The sequence below is a fragment of the Rhinoderma darwinii genome, chromosome 2 (assembly GCF_050947455.1).
Source record: "Rhinoderma darwinii isolate aRhiDar2 chromosome 2, aRhiDar2.hap1, whole genome shotgun sequence".
NCBI lineage: Eukaryota > Metazoa > Chordata > Amphibia > Anura > Rhinodermatidae > Rhinoderma > Rhinoderma darwinii.
Genome location: NC_134688.1, coordinates 206,984,121 through 206,990,459, shown reverse-complemented (window position 1 = coordinate 206,990,459; position 6,339 = coordinate 206,984,121).

Here is a 6,339-nt window from a genome sequence, read left to right as displayed (position 1 = left end):
AAAAATGGTATATCCTGCACCCCAAACACACATTTTTCGGTCTTAGCAAACAGCTTGTTTTCCCGAAGGACCTGGAGCACCTTCCTGACATGCTCAATGTGGGAGGACCAGTCCTTGGAAAACACAAGTATGTCATCAAGGTACACTACAAGAAATACCCCCAGGTAATCTCTTAAAATCTCATTTATGAAATTCTGGAAGACCGCGGGAGCATTACTTAACCCAAAGGGCATGACGAGGTATTCGAATTGACCTTCGGGCGTGTTAAACGCAGTCTTCCACTCATCCCCCTCTTTGATGCGGATAAGGTTATACGCCCCCCGTAGATCAAACTTAGAGAACCATTGGGCCCCCTGAACCTGATTGAAGAGATCAGGAATCAAAGGAAGGGGATACTGGTTCCTTACAGTGACCTTATTCAAGTTACGGTAGTCAATGCATGGCCTAAGACCACCATCCTTCTTCCATACGAAGAAGAAGCCAGCACCTACCGGAGAAGTAGAGGGGCGAATGTAACCCTTGGCCAGGAATTCCTGGATATACTCTCTCATGGCTACACGTTCGGGACAAGAGAGATTAAATATCCTACCCTTAGGTAGCTTAGCTCCTGGTACCAAATCGATAGCGCAATCGTATTCTCTATGAGGAGGTAACACTTCGGAGGCCTCCTTAGAGAAAACATCAGCGAAGTCCTGAACAAACTCAGGTAGCGTGTTCACCTCCTCAGGGGGAGAAATAGAATTAACAGAAAAACATGACGTCAAGCATTCATTACCCCATTTGGTAAGATCCCCAGTATTCCAGTCAAAAGTGGTATTATGCAACTGCAACCAGGGAAGGCCTAAAACCAAATCGGACGATAATCCCTGCATCAACAGTACAGAGCACTGCTCCAAATGCATGGAGCCAACAAGGAGTTCAAAAACAGGGGTATGCTGTGTAAAATAACCATTAGCAAGAGGAGTGGAGTCGATACCCACTACCGGGACAGGTTTAGGCAAATCAATCAAAGGCATAGCTAGAGACATAGCAAATTCCACAGACATGATATTAGCAGACGACCCTGAATCCACGAAGGCACTGCCGGTAGCAGACCTACCACCAAAAGAGACCTGAAAGGGAAGCAAGATTTTATTACGTTTCATATTTACGGGAAATACCTGTGCGCCCAAGTGACCTCCCCGATGATCACTTAGGCGCGGAAGTTTTCCGGCTGCTTATTCTTACGCCTAGGACAGGTGTTCACTTGATGCTTGTCATCCCCACAATAGAAGCAGAGACCATTCTTCCTGCGGAACTCTCTACGTTGTTGGGGGGACACGGAGGCCCCGAGTTGCATAGGTACCTCCGAGTCTTCCGTTGAAAAACGAAGCAACGGAACCTCGGGAGGCATCATGGGGGAGTCAGAGGAGAAAACACAAAAACGTTCACGTTGTCGTCCCCTGAGACGTCGGTCAAGTCATACCGCTAAAGCCATAACCTGGTCTAGGGATTCAGAAGAGGGATAGCTAACTAGCAGGTCTTTCAGGGCGTTCGACAGACCCAACCTAAACTGGCACCTTAAGGCAGGGTCATTCCACCGAGAAGCTACGCACCACTTCCTAAAGTCCGAGCAATACTCCTCAACAGGTCTCTTACCCTGACGTAAGGTCACCAGCTGACTCTCGGCAAAGGCAGTCCTGTCAGTCTCGTCATAAATGAGTCCGAGAGCGGAAAAGAAAAGATCAACGGAGGAAAGTTCAGGGGCGTCAGGAGCCAAGGAGAAGGCCCATTCTTGGGGCCCTTCCTGGAGCCAGGACATAATTATACCCACCCGCTGGCTCTCAGAACCTGAGGAGTGGGGCTTTAGGCGAAAATAGAGCCTACAACTCTCCCGAAAGGAGAGAAAAGTCTTCCGGTCCCCTGAGAACCGGTCAGGCAACTTGAGGTGGGGTTCAAGAGGTGAGGTGAGGGGCACTACCATGGTAGCATCAGGCTGTTTGACCCTCTGAGCCAGGGCCTGGACCTGTAAGGAGAGACCCTGCATTTGCTAAGCCAGGGTCTCAAGGGGGTCCATAGTAGTGTGAGGGACCAGGGTAGACTAGGTATAGGGCTTGTGATTATGTAATGACCGGGGTAAAGAAACAGACAAGTGAGCCCTAATCTACCCGCCACTCAGTCCCTGCCTACTTGCAACGACCCACCCTAGGCGACGGGGTACAACTGGGCGACAGTCCCTACGCTCAATAAGTGCACAACAGACAAACAGACAAGGGTACACAGAAACAAGGGAAAAGGGCAGTTGCCCACTGCAACACCGAGAGCAACAAGATTGGTGAACGAGCCGAGTCAAACCAGGAGTGTACGAGGTACCAAACGCAGAGCAGGAGAGTAGTGAACAAGCAGAGTCAAACCAGGAATGTATGAGGTGCCGAACGCAGAGCAGGAGAGTAGTCAGTAAGCCAGGGTCAATATGAAGCAGGATCAAATAGATCAAGAAGCTGCAGCAGGGCCAGGAAACCACACGAGAAGAATCACAAGCAAGGAGGAACAGGAAAGGCAGGTATAAATAGACAGAGGGCGGGAGCTAGCTCCGTCTGGCCAGGCTATGATAGGCTCTCCCACTCCTAAGCCTGCCATCCTGAGTGGTGGAAGATGGAGTCAGTCTCCCAGACATAGAAGCAGGTGCAGACTGATTACCTATGGGCGTGGATACAGAAGCTGTGCCTGGCAGATCCTTAACAAGTAATAGGCTTAATAGTTGCCTGTCAGAATCACGATATACTGCAATACATTATATATTTCATTATATCGTGCAAGCGATCTAACGATCGCTGGTTGAAGTCCCCTAGGGGTACTAATAAAAAAAGTAAAAATTAGTTAAATAAAGTTTTTTTTTTGTGTAAAATATTTTTTATATTAAAAGTAAAAAAAAAAACCTTTCCCTATTTTCCCCCTAGAGCATAGTAAAAATATAAATAAATAAACATAATTGGTATTGCTGCGTCCGTAAAAGGCTGAACTATTACAATATATAATTATTTAACCTGCACGGTGAATGCCGTAAACAAAAAAAAATTGTATACGCCAGAATCTCTATTTTTTGGTTACCTAATCTGCCACAAAAAATGAAATAAAAAGTGATCAAACCGTCGCATTTACACCAAAATGGTATTATTAAAAACGACAGCTTATCCTGCAAAAAATAAGCCCTCATACGACTTACTCGACAGAAAAATAAAAAAGTTGTGACTCTCGGAATTTGGCGACACAAAATACATTTTCTTTTTTACACTTAGGTTATTACTTGTAAAAGTAGTAAAATATAGAAAAAACAATATATATTTGGTATCGCCGTAGTCGTATTGACCCAGAGAATAAAGTTAACATGTTGTTTTAATTGCACAGTAAATTCAGTAAAAACGGCGCGCAAAAAACCATGGAGGAATCGCTGTTTTTTTCACTTTCTTCCAAACAAATATTTTTTTTCCCGTTTCCTAGTACATTATATGCCAAAATAAATGGTGCTACAAAAACTACAAGTCATCCCGCAAAAATCAAGCCCTTGTATTACTATATCGACGGAAAAAAAAAGACGTTATGGCTTTTGGAAGGTGGGGAGGAAAAAACGAAAATGAAAATCTGAAAAAGGGCTGCGGCGGGAAGGGGTTAAGGGACAGAAAACAAAGAGTCGTTGTAAATGGTATATACTCAAAATAGACTAAAGTCAGCAGTGGAGTACAACAATGATCTGTGTTTGACCCAAGTCCTTTTGATCTCTTTGTTAATGACCTTGTAGATGGGAATGAAAGTAAAGTGTCAGTTTTTTCTGATGACACAAAATGTTGTAGAATACTTAAAACTCAGATTGATTATAGGATTTACAGAACGACATAAATACGCTGACAGCTTGGGCAAACACATGGCAGATGCATTTTAATGTTGATAAATGTTCAGTAATGCACCTAGGCTGCAGGAATAGTATAAATGCATATATTTTGAATGGAATAAAACTGGAGATAAAAGAACAAGAGAAGGATGAGGTATTCTGGTTACAAGTAAGCTAAACAGGAGTACTCAATATCAAGCAGCAGCTGCAAAAGCAAATAAGATTTTTTTCAAATGTAATACTACCACTTTATAAATCTATTGTAAGCCAACACCTGAAATATGGGATTCAGTTCTGGGCTCCACATTGTAGCATTTAAAAGAGCTGGAGAAGGTTTAAAGACTGACAACTAGATTATTAAATGGGATGGGAGGTCTCTCTTACACTGAAAGGCTAGAAAAATTGGTCTTGTTCAGCTTGGAAAAAAGGGTATGTTCACACGTCTTAAGAAATTACGTCTGAAATTACAGAGCTGTTTTCAGGCGAAAACAGCTCCTGAATTTCAGAAGTTTTTGCAAGTACTCGCGTTTTTCGCGGCGTCCATTACGGACGTAATTGGAGCTGTTTTGCGGGCATCTATTTACGCAACGTCTTTTGACAGCGACGCGTAAAATTACACCTCGTCTGAACATAACATCGTAAAACCCATTGCAAGCAATGGGCAGATGTTTGCAGGCATAATGGAGCTGTCTTTTCAGGCGTAATTCGAGGCGTAAAACGCCCGAATTACGTATGACAATAGGCCGTGTGAACATACCCTTAGAGGTGATTTTATTAACATGTATATGAGTGGATAATACAAAGAGCGAGCACTAGATTTATTCTATACAACGACTCAACTAAGGACCAGGGGACAAACAGGAGAACAAGGGAAAAATCCAGCGCCAAAACGATAAAGAGAATTGTTTAAAAATGAAACACAGTTCCAATTTTATTTAGAAAAATGTTAATAAATGAGAACAATTTTCCAAGTGCGAGGGTGGATAAAGAGTATGCACGCTGCTTACGCGTTTCAGACGACAGCAGCGTCCTTAATCATGGCTTGTTTTCAAGGGGACCACTGCATGTGGAGGAAAGGCAATTTAGACATCAATATAGGAAGAGATTCTTTACAGTTGGGAGTAGTCAAACTATGGAATGCCCTTTACTAAAAGGTAGTAATGGCATATACTATGTCAGCAGTTAAAAAGGGTCTAAATGTTTACTTAAAGAGGCTCTGTCACCAGATTTTGCAACCCCTATCTGCTATTGCAGCAGATAGGCGCTGCAATGTAGATTACAGTAACGTTTTTATTTTAAAAAAACGAGCATTTTTGGCCAAGTTATGACCATTTTTGTAGTTATGCAAATGAGGCTTGCAAAAGTCCAAGTGGGTGTGTTTAAAAGTAAAAGTCCAAGTGGGTGTGTATTATGTGCGTACATCGGGGCGTTTTTAATACTTTCACTAGCTGGGCGCTCTGATGAGAAGTATCATCCACTTCTCTTCAGAACGCCCAGCTTGTGACAGTGCAGATCTGTGACGTCACTCACAGGTCCTGCATCGTGACGGCCACATCGGCACCAGAGGCTACAGTGGATTCTGCAGCAGCAACAGCGTTTGCAGGTAAGTCGATCTTACCTGCAAACGCTGATGCTGCTGCAGAATCCACTGTAGCCTCTGCTGCCGATGTGGCCATCACGATGCAGGACCTGTGAGTGACGTCACAGATCTGCACTGTCAGAAGCTGGGCGTTCTGAAGAGAAGAGGATGTTACTTCTCTTCACAGCGCCCAGCTAGTAAAAGTATTAAAAACGCCCCGATGTACGCACCTAATACACGCCCACTTGGACTTTTACTTTTAAACACACCCACTTGGACTTTTGCAAGCCTCATTTGCATAATTACAAAAATGGTCATAACTTGGCCAAAAATGCTCGTTTTTTAAAAATAAAAACGTTACTGTAATCTACATTGCAGCGCCTATCTGCTGCAATAGCAGATAGGGGTTGCAAAATCTGGTGACAGAGCCTCTTTAATGACAAATGGAATTAATGCAGTGGAGATGGTGCTATATGGAAGATTAACTGAACTCTGTGAAGCCTTAGGATGAGTAATCTCAGACACAAGCTAATGGAGTACACATCTAGTCTACTGCACAGCTGCTTCATTTGGTCTCACCACTGCAGATGTAAAGGAACATGGCAAGTTTATTCACACTTGGATGACAACAATCCATTCCGGTCACATGTAAATGCCTGCGATTGCTTGTGTGTGTGTCAAGGACTTGAGGCAGCACACAGTAAGCCAGCAGTCTTTCTAGTTATTGCTCTCCAAAGCAAAACCAAACATTGCGTGCGTGCACATTTGAATCTGTAGTAAGGAATATTGGATTGTCTCTAGGACAGGGACCACAGTGGATGGAAACATTCTGTATACAGCAATGCATCATGTATCAGGGCTATATACAACGAGGCACATCGATTAAATGGGG